This window comes from Triturus cristatus, chromosome 7, assembly GCF_964204655.1.
Source record: "Triturus cristatus chromosome 7, aTriCri1.1, whole genome shotgun sequence".
Taxonomy (NCBI): Eukaryota; Metazoa; Chordata; class Amphibia; order Caudata; family Salamandridae; genus Triturus; species Triturus cristatus.
The window spans coordinates 719,209,988-719,225,551 of record NC_140590.1 but is presented as its reverse complement, the minus strand read 5'-3'; the positions used below and the strand labels follow the sequence as shown (position 1 = coordinate 719,225,551).

Here is a 15,564-nt window from a genome sequence, read left to right as displayed (position 1 = left end):
GATGTAGGGGGCATGGCCCTCGGCCCTGTCCAGGTGCGGACGGGCGCAGACGGGCTTGCCTTAGGCGCGCCTTTGGCACGCAGACGGCGCGCCCGCTGCGCTCGTCCGCTGCGCGTCTGGGAAATGCACATACTTTATAATAAGCGGGGGGCATGGCCTGACGGTAGTGGGCGTGGCCTGTGTGCTCCGGGGAAATGGCGGCAAGCAAAATAGTAACCCGCGGCAGCGCTAGTGTCCGCTGCGCGGGGATGCCCAGGGAGAATGAATGGTAAGTTAAAACACACAATATTACACCCAAATGTTTAAAAGCTAGCAAGCGTTTCTCCCGGCTTCCGCCTCAGGAGATTAAAAGTCCTCATAACATGAGCTTTCCATTGCTACGTTGTGCCACCACCACTGGAGAAATCCACCCGGGTGATTGTATTGCTTCTACAATGGCAGACGTAACTAACTTTTCCAGTTCTTTCTCAACTTCATCCCCTCAAAAGGATTGGGATGTTCCTTACCTTATGAACTTTAGGAGAGGCATTGTCTTTTAAGACAGTGTGATGTTTTATATCAGACAATTTACCAACCTTGCCACTAAACACATTAGGAAAACATTCCAACATGCGATTCACAACATCTTCACTCTCTTTGATGATCATAACTGGATCATGATTTTTAGAGTTCAAAATGATGTGGGGGTTTCCTTGGTCCCACCACCCCAACACATAAGGGCCCTTTTTAGCAATGTACAATTTACCTACAGTGTTCCAGTTCTTAAATCGAGAAACGAAGTATCTAAAACCAAACATCTTAATTTTCTTCTCCAGTAAAATTCTTTGGGTGAATATCTTGACAATTAAATTAGATCCAATTTTTCTACAAAATTGTTTTTCCAAACGTCCTCATTAACTGTAGTATTCCTGGAATCTGAGCCTGCATACATTTTGTTTACACCCCTATTCTAATAGTGTACAGGGGCTTCTTCTTTATTCTACCTTAATTCACTATCACAGTAACATCTTGGACTTTCTTTATACTTTTCTTTGCCCCTTGCACCACCTTTCTGAACATTTGATTTTATTTCTTTTACTCTCCTCACAACTTATTTGTGAACACCTACTGTCCCCATTCTTATAGTCTAGGCACATTGTAGGAAGGTGGAATCTGACTGCATGGTTGCCTTCATTTTTATTCTGGTGGTTTGTTGGTTTTTGACTTAGTTTGGCTAGGATATGCTATTCAGAACCCCAACCTATCTGCTTTCTCCCTTAAATTAATTAGCAGTACTTTAGGTACACTCCAGATTGGATTCTGGGGTACCCTTATAAGTCCCTATTATATGGTATACTATGTACCCAGGGCATAGGTTCCCCAGAGACCTACCAGGGGCTGCAGCATGTATTATACCACCCCTGGGAAGCCTTCCAAAATGACACCACAGGACTGCTACTGCAGCCTGGGTAAGGTGGTGCATGCACCCCTTAGTGAGATATAGGTTCACTATATCTCTCCATATCACTGCACATATAAACCTATCAGTCACCCCTATGGCAGGCCTTACTAATCCTGAAGGCAGGGTGCTGGTTTTTATGTGAGAGGGTGCCCATGCATGAGCAGAGCCCCTCTGCAGCTCTCGGAACCTTTATTCCGGGGTTGTTTGTGATGCAGCCAAACCAAATACTCTTAAGTGCATTATAACCAAACAGTAAATGCTAACTTTGGGATGGCTGCACGGAAACATGTCGTGTTTGGTGTCAGATACCTTGGAAGCATACCCCCACACTAGTAACTGGTGTGGGAGTATGATCCCACCCTTCTAGAGGGAGAGACATGACAGCACCGGTATACCCGGTACCAGCTAACAGAACCCTGGCATCACAAAATGGATGCTGCCAGCCACAGACACGAGTCTGCCCTCCTGCTGCTGGACGAAACTCCGGCAGGGGAGGCGTGGACAATAGGTTTCCTGTCACAGGGAGGTGTCACCACCTCCCAGACAAGCTTTAGTGTATTGGGGCTGGGTGGGTGCACTCCAAGAGTGTTTTGAAGTCAGCACTGGGAGCACATTTGGTGTGCATAGTCCAGCTCAAACCGGTTGCAGGGGCTACCAGCCCCTGCTCTGGCGCGAAACTGAACAAAGGAAATGGGTGCAGCCACCCTTCTTTCCTGACCCTCCCATAGGTGGGTCCCCAGAGTATGTCCAACCCCTTCCTTGGGAATAAAGAAGGAACCCCTCACTACAGGACTTTAGATTACACCTGGATGAAACTCTGATACTGAATCCTGGAACTTCGACGATCTACATTGAACTAGATGACTAAAGAATCTCCCTTGGAGTAAAGGAGTTACTCCCCTGCAAGGCAGGCACAAAAGACGCAACTATCCGGTTTGCATTTCCAAAATTTCCCGCTGGTCTCCGAATAATTTTGCAGCACAGGAGGTGAGTTTCCGTGGTCTCAGATCGATCTATGCACTCAGCAATTCTGAGGCTTGTATCCCTCATGGAAGACCGTGCAACCCGAACCTCTGGACACCGCGACCATTTGCAGAAGCATCAGCTTTCCAGCGACTCCAGCAGCTGAGCTTTGGGTTACTTGTAGCCCTGACCCCGAGCAGCATTTGCACAGAAGATTGCCTGCTTACATTCCACGAGTGTTCCGTGAGCTGGCCCTTTGTGTTTTCTCTCGAGGTCCCTTCGCGATCCCTAGTCCGTCGACTGGTGGGTCTCTGTGAAGGCAACTTTACTTCTAATTGGGCTTACCTGGTTGCTCCAGGCGTGCCCTGACTCTCTATCGCTTGGGGAGTCCCCAGGTCCTTGCTGGTCCACACCGAAGCAACTTTTCTCTTCCTGCGTGGGTTGCTGTTGACAAGGCTTGTTGGGTCCAATCCGGGTACCAACACCGCAGCACTCTACATCCTTCGTGGGACAGCTCGAATCCAGCTGCTGGTTGTCATCGACGCCTCCGGGTCCTTGTGGCTGCAGAGTCAAGCTTCACCTCCTCGCACCTGAAACACCCGACATCGGTGGGCATTCGTCTATCGTACCCCTGGTCACTGGCAAGTGACCCAGACTCTGTCCCCTCTGCTTTAAGGTTCTTCTGATCTTCGATCCAGGCTTGGATCACACCGGACACTTCTCTCCTTCCCGGCAGCAGCACTTTGCAGCAGATCGCCATTGAAATCAACGACGATTCCAGGCACCATTTGACACCTATGCACCCAGCTTCCCTGGGTGAGGTAATTCGAGTACTCCGGTGCTCCCGTGGGTGCTGGCCCTAAAACTCCCTAAGTCTAAAGGGGTTTGCTCAAAGTCCTCTCCTAAGTGTCCTTAACTTCTAAAATTCCAACCACGACTTTCCCGTAGAATAGTACGGGGCTCGCGCCTGTGTTCTCACCCTGCACGCGTCCCCCCGTGGGTCTCCTGTGTCACTACCTTGGGTGGTTCCTTGGGGTCCCAGCGATTCTATGTTCTCTAGGCACTGTGTCTAGTCAAGTAGTGGTTCTTATACCACTTCCTTAATAAATGGTTTGGTCCACCCCTAGGGCCCATTGTATATTGTGCTATTTACTGTTGTTTTAGAACTGAATTATTGTGTGCCTTGCTCTCTAACTTCATAAAGAGATTAGTAGAGAGTGTTTAGAAATGAATACATATATTTGATATATATACCTTTTGTGGTTCGCCTTTCATTTAGTAATTCAAGAGGTTATAATCTGGTAAACCAAGCTGCTTTACACTCCTTCAAGACTTAGCCTGAAGGCTGCTCTCCATAGCTACCACTAGGATAGCTTTCAATAAAGGTTGTCTTTAAACCTATCATCAATAAGGGTTGTTTGGACTGGTGCAAGGTCCCCACTATAACTAGTGGACAGCATATGCCAGGCCAACTTCTCACACACATCTGCAGGATAATTCTGCTTTCCTTTCTATTGTGAAGATATCTTTAAGCTTGGAATCACCGCAAACTCATAATCTTTCTTTAATGGTCTGGACTTTAAAGTGCATGACTGCCTTATTCCTGATAAGGTCCTCTTGCAAGTTCCCAAATTTACAATCTAGAGACAATTTCTCAAGTGCAGCAACATACTCATCAATAGATTCATTCAATTCCTGCTTTCTCTGATAAAATGTATATCTTATAATCCCTATACATACATGTGATGCAAAGTAGGTGTAAAAATCAGCAAGTGCCTTGTGAAAGGCATTAACGTCACCTCGTCCAAAATCCTTAGGCATATGCTCATAAACCTTTAAACCATATGGACCGATGGTCACTAAATGATTAATAACATTTTATTTGGGGGTGTGGGTCCACCGGAACCCAGAGGTCGTTATCCTTGAGAATTATGAGACTGCCACTGCGATGCTAGAACAACATGTGGGTAGATGGGTAAAACTCCCACTCTCTCTTGCAGACCGCATTGCATTGATCAAAATGGTAGTATTGCCTACATTTTTATATTTTCTCAGGAACATACCATTTAAACTCACATAAATGTTTTTTAAAACTCTACGCACTTCGCGGCTTCGCCTAGTCTGGGGTGGCCGGCAAGCGCGGGTGAGCTGGAAGACTCTCACACTGGATTACAAATGCGGGGGTTTCAATGCACCCGATTTTTATCTCTACTACCTTTTTACACATGCACAATATGCGCACTTCTGGTTCACCTCTCATGCTTTTGTCCCACATGTGGCTATGGAACACTGGGATGCACATCCCCTCCAATTGAGTTCTCTATTAACACACGACCGTAGGCTTATGCCCCGCAATACCTTTAGCACTATTAACTCGACGATTGCTGCCTGGCAGGCACTGGGCTGACAAGGGGGATCAACTGCCATTATACTCTCCGCTATTACCGTTGGCTTACCACTCGAGCATATTGGTAACACACGAACGGGGGGCTCTGCATGCACTGGGGCAGGTAGGCATAGACAAGCTATAAGATCTATATCCTGGCTGTACCTTTTTGGCTCATTCTGACACAGACTATATTCAGAATAAGACACCGCTCTTCGTCTTCTACATGCATAGGCTGAAAAAGGCTTTGCAGATTCACTACCCCACGTTCCCGATGGAACCACCAGAGACAGTGGCGCTGCACACACTGCTCCTAGCCCCCACCTGTCTTAAGCTAGTTACTAAACTCTACCACGCTGCCAAGGAAGACAAGCCCCACTCATGTGATAGAAGCCTTAGCCAGTGGAATGAATATCTCGACCCACAACTCACGCAGAAAGACTGGGAACACTGCTGCCAACTCACTAGCGCCCTCACCCCTAATGGAAACTTGCGTAGCATACACTTTAAATATCTTCAACAAGTTTATTATACTACGCATAAACATTTTACATATGGGCTCCGAGACACGGATGCTTGCAAGCGATGCGGGGCTTTGGGGGCGGATTTCTGGCATCTTGCTTGGACCTGTAGGCTAGGGTGACCAGACGTTCCGGTTTTCCCCGGACGGTCCCCGTTTTGGGAGAAGTGTCCCCGTGTCCTGACACTTCTCTCCAGGTGAGTCAAATGTCCCCGTTTTAGAACAGTGTCCGGGTTAAACACAGAAATGTCCCGGTTTTTCACTGTTCCGGTTGCTCTGTTTTCACTGCGTGTGACTTCACTGTGGTGAGCGCCAGTGGCGCAACTAGAACCAAATTTCGGGGGGGGCTAAGCAAAAATTTCGGGGGGGGGGGCTGAATCTTTAAACAGTAGGCAGAGTGGCGCTGATTTCGGGGGTGGGGGGGGCTGAATCTAGGCAGAGTGGAGCTGCAGGGGCTCTTAGAAGGGGCGAAGCAACAGCGAGGCCTCATTAACATGCAAATGGTCTTTTTAAAGACCTGTGAAGTGCTCTGGCACGGCTTTGTGTCTGCCCGGGAAGCGGTCTCATCTCGGGCTGCCACACACGAGGGGGGGGGGGGGGGGGGCTGAAGCCCTTTGAGTTCAATGGGTGTTGCGTGCCTGGTGAGCGCTGTAGCAGGAAGGGAAATCCTTTGAAGAGAGACATTTTCTCTCGGGATTTCCCTTCTCTTTGTTCACGCAGCGCAACCCATGTCATCATGACGTGGCAGCCATCGGTCATTGCCTCCATCAGTCTGGCCTGACACCTTATCAAGAGAACACCTTCAGCCCTGCAGTGATCTTTGTTGCTCAAAAAGTTTGGTGCATGCCCGGCATGTTTCTGATGACCGCGCTCCAAACATATTTGTTTATTCGAAACAAACTTCTAAAGTGTAAGATTATTCTAAACAATACAAAAATGCCCCCACACCCTGAGTGTTTTAGATCTTGGTGTTGGGTATGATTATTTGTTTTTCTGTTTGTGACCACCAGATTCTATTGGGCAGTGATGGACGGAAAGAAGGGCACATCATATTGTTCACTCGAAATAATTGAGACCGTCTGATGCCTTTACTCTAACTGCCCATACTCTGCTGGGCAGTCGAAGTTAAATTTCCGTGAGCAGAGCCTGAAGGAGCACTGCCGTTGGAGCGCAGGCAGCCTGCCCTAATCAAAATAGAGTGGGCAAGCAGAGGGTTTTGCAGACAAGGTAGTCAGTCAAGTTTCTGATGAAGTACCCTAACAGCAGGACTCTGAATTAGGCCCCTCATGATCTTCCAAGATATATAATTGCAAGTCTGATGACAATCTCTGTCATTATGTAGCCCACATGAGGTATGACAAAAACTAATATGAATCTTGAAACAATTTAAATTCAACAAAGAATTGTTTTGAAATATTGAACTCTGCTAAAGTTACTAAAATAGACTCGTAAAGAGAATTCCTCTTGCTAAAGGTGTAAAGCTCCCCTAGATAATCTTTTCCACATCATTTTTGAATGTCAAGTGTCTGATGTACCTTAAAAATTGTCTCTTCACCATCTCTTAACCTAAAGAATCCTTGCAACTTTTCATACACATGTGCTTTATTATTACAGTTTAATATTATTCATTCTACCATTTTAGACGTCTGAAACTGTTTTATTAATGTAAAGTATTATTTGTCAATTAGAGTTTATAAGTCATTAAAGGCAATATATCCCCTCTCACACACTTATTGCATGCCTCATATTTATGTAATGGTGTTGGACAAGAGTTAGGCTGGTGCCAGAGGGACGACTGGCCAGGGGTGCATTGCTCTTCGGTTAGACTGTCTCTAGACAAGTATTACTGCTGTAGAACTTTACATGTTCATTGTGGACCCGAAAATATCCTGCACGCACCTTTGAGAAAGTGATCATAATAAAGTCTGACTAGCTCTGCTAGAGGAGACCTGGGTGAAAGATATATTTTAACACAGGGTGGTCACCAACTATAGCAAATGTTGAGGCAAAGTTTGTTTCAATGGAATTAATGGTTACTGCCGGTAAAAGACCTCTGATTTGTCGTCTGTAATGCTTCATCTCGGTCTGTGGAGGGAGATGTCCTTGTAGTCCTTTTTCTATGTCTATGACAGCTGTCAAATAGTCCTACTTTTATGCCGATGGTTACTGCAAACCTTAGTCCTACTTCTATGTCTATGACCTGTCCCCGTTTGTTTTGAGAATCTGGTCACCCTACCGTAGGCAGGTGTCGGAATACTGGGCTGCGGTGATTACCACGTTATCAAAGATTGTTGGGACTGTATTGCAGTGCTCCCCACAAATATGTTTACTTGGTCTTGTTCCCTTCGTAAAAGGTGTCATGGGTAGGCTGACGAGAGTGGCGCCGCTTATTGTCAAGCGACGAGTGGCATTGGTATGGGATAGTGCGCTGAGCCCCACAGTGGAACCATGGCTTAGAGATTTGGTATTTTGCTGAGATAATCTAGTCTTATATGCGGAGGAGTTACCATCATCCTCCAGGCCCAGGGACATCAGGGAGCCTCTGTTGGTATACTTGCATTCTGTTGCCGAACCTGATACCCTGGACACTGAGTCCCTGTGAATGTATGTGCCACATGTGTTAATGTAAGTCTGTTTCACTTGCAAAAAAAAAAAATGATTAATAAAATTGGATTTCCATTTCAGACCATTTCATGCATAGATAACTGACAGCAGGCCAGAATTCCTCGGGAGGAGATGAGAAATTCTGACTACTGTATGTTTTAAATATAAAGAAATGTATGCACAGTGGATTAGTTGTGTATACAGTGTCCGCATGAGGAAATGTGGCGCGTACAATGCACAACAAGAATGTTTTTTTTTTTTTTTTTGTTTTTTTTTTTTTAAACCGTTTATTACAAGACTCAAAAATATACAAATATGGGCCTACAACCTTCCGTCCGGCCGCTAGCAGTGAAAGGAGCATACGATATACATTTATAAAACACATGGTGCTGCGGCCGAGCATGCACAGGAGGTAACATCGTTGCGAGCCACACTGTCCAGACCCCACTATACGGTTCCATTTTAAACTTAAATAACAACAAATACAAACAAACCCACAAGGCAATCCTCAATCGGAAATAGCAACACGTGCTCCCCTGGAGGGGGGATCCTAGCCATCGATAGGAATCTCCCGAGGGGGGAGAGATCAGAACTAGGGCTGGGTACACCTAATGCCCAGGTACCGGGGGGATGAGTTGGCTAAGGGGACGGGGCCGGCGACGGATCGGGCAATAACGGTGGAGCACAGATTCCCCCGCGGTAGGCGTTTCAGGGGCCCCACACTTTCACCCATGTCGCAGGCTTACCTCTCGCCACATACACCACCTTTTCCCGAAACATGCACCAATCCATATGTTCCTTCCAGGCCGAGACAGTCGGGGGCCTCTGGGATCCCCACATCTGGGCAATATCACGCTTGGCAACCATATACCCCAGAGTCGCCCACCACGTCTGCGGCACCGAGTAATCGGTAGGCTCCCACACATTCAACAGGCATCTCCTCGCCTCGGGCAACAGCGCCACATGCGTGACCACACGCAGCACCTCATGTACACCACGCCAGAACCCCGCCACCTCCGGGCACTCCCACAAGATATGCAGAAAAGTCCCCAGCGCACCACACCCACGCTTACACAAACCGTCCTCAGCGTAGCCCATACGCAGGAGCTTTGGCCCCGTCATGTAGACCCTGTGGAGTATCTTAAGCTGGACGAAGCGAAGGCGAGCCGGTATGGCCACTTCTTTCGGGGAGGCCACCGCGGAGATCCAGTCCTCGTCGTCCAGCTCCAGCCCATCGGCTACCCAAGCCTCACGAAGGGCAATCAACAAGTCTGAGCGGTCGTTGATCAGTTTTTTGTAGATCAGTGAGATCGTGCTGTCAGGGACGTGTCCGTCCAGCACTCTATCCTCCAGGGGGGAACACTCCGGGATGGAGGCAACATCCGGAAAGACGGAGCCCAGCGCATGCCGGACCTGCAAATACCGAAAGTACTCGCTGCCCTGCAACTGAAATTCCGTCTGCAGCATCTCAAACGTTTTAAATCCTCCCCTCGTCCAGAGATCCCCCACTTTGCTAATGCCTATTAAGTCCCACCGCTCAAAGCCCTTCGAGGTCCACAAGGAGCCCAACCGCTCAGACGCATATAGTGGTGACGCCCGGGTCAGACGGTCCTTCCACCCCATAGCTGCATTGGCCGCGTGCCACACTCGCACCATGACACGCGTGGGGCCCGTTAGGCGAGCGTCGGGCGCGCTAGAATAGAGCGCTCGATTATGGTCACCACCTGGAAGTAGCAGTCGATCCATTTCAAACGCCGGGTTTAAGGCTGGCCCATATAGGCCCTGATTAATCGCAGCTAGCTGGGAGGCCCAATAATACCGTTTAATATCCGGGAGGGCTATCCCCCCGTCATACCATGGGAGCGTCAGCTTAGCCAGGGCAATACGTGGCCTCCCGTCCCAGAACAGGCGGCGCTGCAAACTCTCCACTTCGCGGAAGTAGCGCGCCGGGACGAGGTCCATAGTGTTCTGCAACGCGTACAGGAAACGCGGCAGCGACATCATTTTAAACAATGCCGCCCGGCCGAGCGGCGAAAGCGGCAAACGCCGCCAGCGCGCGACATCCTCTTTCAGACGCTGGAGGGGGGGAAGCAAGTTCCGATCATACCGAGCCTCCGGGTCCAGAGTAATGAAGACACCCAGGTACCTAAATCCCTGCGGGGCGACCTGGATCGGACAGCCCCGCGGGAGGATAGGAGCCTCCCCGGAGAGAACATACACACACGATTTAGCCCAGTTGATGACCAGACCGGAGTTACGACCGAATGAATGCAAAACATCAACCAGTACTATGAGTGATTTACGTGGGGAAGCTAGGTACAAGAAGATGTCATCAGCGTATAGGGATACGCGGTCCTCATACTCAGGGGTCCAGCGGAGACCACGGATGGAAGGCTCCCACCGCAGCCACTCCGCCAGGGGCTCCAAGGCAAGTGCAAAGAGGAGCGGCGATAAGGGGCAGCCCTGCCGTGTGCCCCGGCCCAGCTCGAACGGAGCTGACGCTCTTCCGTTCACCACCACCTGCGCCAATGGGCCCGAATACAGCAATTTGACCCAACTGATGAACCCTGGGCCAAATCCAAACTTCGCAAGCATCGCCCAGATATATGGCCACTCAAGCGTGTCAAACGCCATGGTGGCGTCTAAGGACGCCAAAATGGCCGGCTCCCGCATGAACGGGGCACGTGCGAGCACACCGTGCAAACGCCGCAGATTAAGGGCTATGTTGCGATGGGGAATAAAGCCCGATTGGTCCTGATCAACCAAATCGCCCACCACACCGACCAGCCGATTGGCCAGTACCTTGGCAAGAATCTTGGGCTCCGCATTCAGTAGCGAAATGGGCCGATAGGATGTAACCCGGTCCCGAGGTCTCCCTTCCTTGTGGATGACCACGATTGTAGCCAGACGCTGGTCCAGCGGGAGCGAGCCCACCGAGTGGGCCGCCAGGAACATAGCCCGGAGGTGGGGCGCCAGCGTATCCGGTCGCAACTTGTACAACTCGATAGGGAGACCATTCGGACCCATGGCCTTGCCGGAAGCGACCGAGCGTATGGCGAGGGCGATATCGTCGGAGGTGGGAGCGGCGTCCAACGACACCCTGTCATCCCCGGAAAGGGACGGCAGCGCGATATCACTGAGCAGGGCACGGGAATCCTCTTCCGAGCAGGGAGACACCGGGGAATACACCCCACGGAAATAATCCGCGAAGCAGGAGACAATTTCTTCTGGCTCAGTTACACACACACCATCTGTTTTCTCAATCAGCGGGACCACACGATTCGCTCTCTCTTTTTTGTCCAACCACGCTATAAGTTTACCAGCCTTATCACCCACATCATACAGTCGCCCCTGTTGCTCTCTACTGAGGCCCCTGGCCGCCTCCGTGACGAGGGCCCTATAGGCCGCTTGCTTGAGTTGGAGGACATGCAATGCGGCATCCGTCACCCCACCTTCTAAATTACCCTCCAACTCGGCTATTTCAGCCTCCATCCGGGTCACCTCCTCCCGCTCGCGCCTCCGGGCGTGGGAAATAAGGGATAGGGCCTCCCCTCGGAGTACTGTCTTGAAGGCCTCCCATAGCGGTACAGCCGAAGGCACAGACCCCACATTCTCATCAAAATATCGCTGAAGGGATTTAATCAATTCAGCGCGAATGGTGGGGTCGCGCAGGTACCAAGGATTGATTGGGACCACCCTACCCTCACCCCTCGGAAAGACATCAAAGTGCAGTAGGAGCGGGGAGTGGTCCGAAATACCCCGTGGCAAATGGCGCACCTCTCCCACCCTCCCAACATAGGCCGCCGGGACAAGGACATAGTCTAGTCGTGAGAGACTACCATGGGCTCCCGAGTGGAAAGTGTACTGCAGCTGCGTGGGGTGTTTTAAACGCCAGCAGTCCACTAATCCAAATGTATCCAAGAAGCCGGGTAGCCACGCCTGTGCCCGGGGGAGGTCCCTAGGGGGGTGACGATCCACAGACCCAGATACCACCGCATTGAAATCCCCCCCCACAACTAAAAGCCCCCCCGGAAGGCCAAGGAGAAGGCGCCCAAGGTCCGCAAAGCACAACAAGAATGTTGACGTATCCACTGTTTCGTAAGCAGCATTTAAACAGACACACTTGCGGTAGGTAGTAATTCAAATGATGCAAAGCAGCTTGCTTCCTCACAGACCCAACACAATTATGCCACAGTGTCCATTACCAACTGGCAAGGCATTTACAATCGTACCTTAGCGGCTTCTCGAAAGTATGAGTGGCTTCCAATTAAATCCATCAATCCACGGCAGCGAAGAACAAATAAACTCAAAAATTCCAAATATGTTCGGGTAGGTCCGATTCCCACTGTTTCAAGTGTCCCTCGGTGACACTTTTTTTTTTGTTTTGTTTTTTTAAAACAGTTTTTATTAGGAACAAACTGCAGCAATAAAAACCTTATTTAGACATCTTTGGCAAAGTTATACAAGATTACAGCATTACAGTACGACCTTCAGTCCATAAGGAGCACATAGGATTACGCTAGTCAACAGTTGTACAGTTACCATCAGGGTAACAACTATGCCCCCGGGTCAGGAGAGCAAGATAAGTCACTACTGTTTCACCATTGAATCCCATCATTTTAGTTGTTCTGATTTTGTTCCATCACCTCCTCAGCCTCTCTCCCTTCTCAGTTCCACCATAGGAGAAATGCAGATCCCCCTCCTGTATTTATTCCAGCGTCCCCACTCATAATCCCACTTTCGGGGGCGTCCTCTCCATTTATACACCGTTTTTTCGGCAATCATGGCACGATCCATGTCTTTTGCCCAGTCCCGTAGATGTGGTACAGTGTCCACCCCCCACTTCTGAGCAATATTTTGTTTCGCTAAAGCCCATCCCATTGTGGCCCACGACTTGTTCCGCTTGTGTGAGGTCTGTTGCGTCCCAGATCTTAAGGAGACATAGTGTGGGAGATGGCTGAAAAAGTTTGTCACAGGTCCTAGATATTTGTTGGGTGACGTCCTTCCAATAATGTTGTATGTGAGGGCAGTCCCAAAGGATGTGTATGTATGTGGCAGTTTGGTTACAATGACAAAGGCAGAGTGCATCAGGCCGCCTTCCTAACCTGAATAGCAGTGTCGCATCGAAATATACCCGGTGGAGAATCTTGAGCTGGACCACCCGAAGTTTCATTGGAATCGCAACCTCACGGGGGGAGGCCAGTGCCTCTCTCCAGTCCTCCTCAGCCAGTTCCCCCAGGTTCTCCTCCCAACTCGACCGCAGTTTCAACATTGGGTCGGTCCGGTTATTAACCAGTTTTCTATACGTGAGGGAGATAGTCCATTGGGCCCAGCAGTAGTCTGTCCTCAAGAGGAGAGGAATCCGGAAGGAGGGTCCCCTTTGTGAGGGCCGAGTCAATAGCATGGCTGATCTGCAGATAGCGGAAGTGCTCTGTCGGTGCTAGTTTGTACATTGTTTAGAGGTCCGCAAACGATGCCTTATTGCCTTTAACCCACAAATCTCCCACTGTAGAAATCCCTATCATGTCCCATTTATCGAATCCCGCATAGGCACTGAGTCGCCCCCAAATGTCCGGTTCCCACAGAGGGGTAGTTTCGTTAGGCGCCCCTGCCAACCCATTTGCCGCTGAACTCCATGCCACACTTCCACTGTACACGCCGTGGGGCCAGTCAGGCATAGCCGTCTATGGTTAGTGTATAGTGCTCTATTGTAGTCCCCTTTACCCATTAGCCAATGGTCGGTGCGGAAGCTGGGATCATCATGTGGCCCAAACACCCATTTATTGATGGCTGTGTGCTGCGAAGCCTGATAGTAGAGGCGCATGTCCGGCAGCCCAATACCCCCGTCATACCATCCCATGGTGAGTTTATTTATGACTATCCGTGGTGGCCTATTCTCCCAAAGTAGATCCCTCACTGCTGCTTCCATCTGTAAAGGAACTGGGTTAGGTGTATTTTGCAGGGCATAAAGAAAGCGCGGTAGGGCAAGCATTTTGAATAATGACGCACGTCCCAGTAGAGTTTAGGGGGAGAGTCGTCCAATGAATGACATCCGATCTAAACCTCTGTAGTGGTCCCGATAGATTTTGTTTATAGAACAGGGTTGCATCAGTCGTTATAAAAATGCCTAAATATCGATGTTGGACTTGGCCCTTCTGGCAAGTTCACCCCTAGAACTTTTTGCATTATCTTAGCCTTTTTCCTATGTTGTATTAGTGGATTTAGGCCTCTAGGCGTTTTCACACTGTGTCCCAGTGGAAAGTGCGTGCGCTCTGGGTTACATTGAATGAGACTGACCTGCCCTCCCATAGGAATGCATGGGGAGTGTGTTTGTCCATGGTAGTTCCTGATGCGTGGGGAGTGCAGGGTCGAGTTTGTGCGAACTTGTGAGATTAAATGCTGCGCGAAGATGTGTGCGGCGTTACGGTGGCTAGTGTAGAAGTGCCACTTCTAGACGCTGGCATAAATGTGCAGTGACTGTCTGGCTTGTGATTGGCTGGTGTGTCTGTCTCCAGGAGTCAGGATGGGTCTGCCCCGGTGGTGGGTGGAGAGATCTGCATGTTGATGGCAGGGAGGAGTACTCCTGGGACCTGAATAGGGCTGGGCTTTCCCCACACAATGCTGGCTCCACCCCCTGTGGTGCGTCTGATGTCCCTGGCCTGTCCTGTGAATAGGGAGAGGGGCTGATCAAAACAAAGTGCTCAGGAACCAGTTGCATCTGGTTCCCCCCTTCCCTGCACCTTTGGAAACAAAGGATTTGGTATATAAAAGAGGGGCTGTGACCCCATGAAAATGTTCTTGTTCTTGGACTAGAAACGACCAGGGGCGTGCTGCTGCTGGGGCCCAGGGGAAGGCTTGCCTCCCTGGGCCCTGCCCAGCCCCTGGATGCCTGATGGACTTCAAGGACTTTGTTTCTAGCGCCTGGTGAGCGCTTGGATCCTGTTTACGCCAAGAAGAAACTCTGCCTGAAGAGGAGGACCTGGGAAAGCTACATGGAGGACTACTGTCTCTAAGCCTGAGAGACTGGCCTGTGTTGGGTGCCTTGCTGCAAGAAGGAGAGGAAAAGACTGAGAAAGACTTTGCAATCAACTTGTGCTTTGTGAACAATCTCCAAGGGCTTGCTGGTGAACTTGCCCCCTGAACTGCGCCCCAGGAACAGTGGGCGCTACCCCCCCCAAGAGGAAAAGGAAGCTGCTGCTGGCGAATTGCCCTCCTGACTCCAGAGAACCTGTGCGCCCCATCCTGCCGGGCACCGCGACCTCCACCCGACTGTGCTGCTGTGAGCACCATGACGGCCTGCCCTGACTGGCCTGATCAAAGTGAACTGCTGCCCCCTCGAGCCGGGGCTCGCACCGTAAGACAGGCTTGTCTCCTCTGAGCACCGAGGCTCTGTGGCCCCCGAGCCGTAGAACCCATCGCAAGGACTGACGGCCACCGGTTCGCCATCGCTGGACGACGTTGCAGTGCTGCGCGCTGAATTCACCCCCGAGCCGCCCCTCCTTCCTCCCCCCTCGAGGCGAGCTGTGGAAGTCCCGAGGCGCCCCCCCAAGCACCGTGGTCCTCTGCAAGTGAAGACTGCACCGCGACGTGGGACGCCCCCCCTGTGACTGCTGAGGCCGCCGCGAACTTCCTTTCAAGAATAAGGTACTG

The 15,564-nt window shown here is 50.3% G+C and overlaps 1 protein-coding gene across 2 annotated transcripts in view; it reads left to right on the top strand.

The window, feature by feature from the left end:
- The window catches only part of RPTOR (regulatory associated protein of MTOR complex 1), a 1,825,560-nt gene that overhangs the window by 968,894 nt on the left and 841,102 nt on the right, over positions 1–15,564 (top strand). The window lies entirely within an intron of this gene.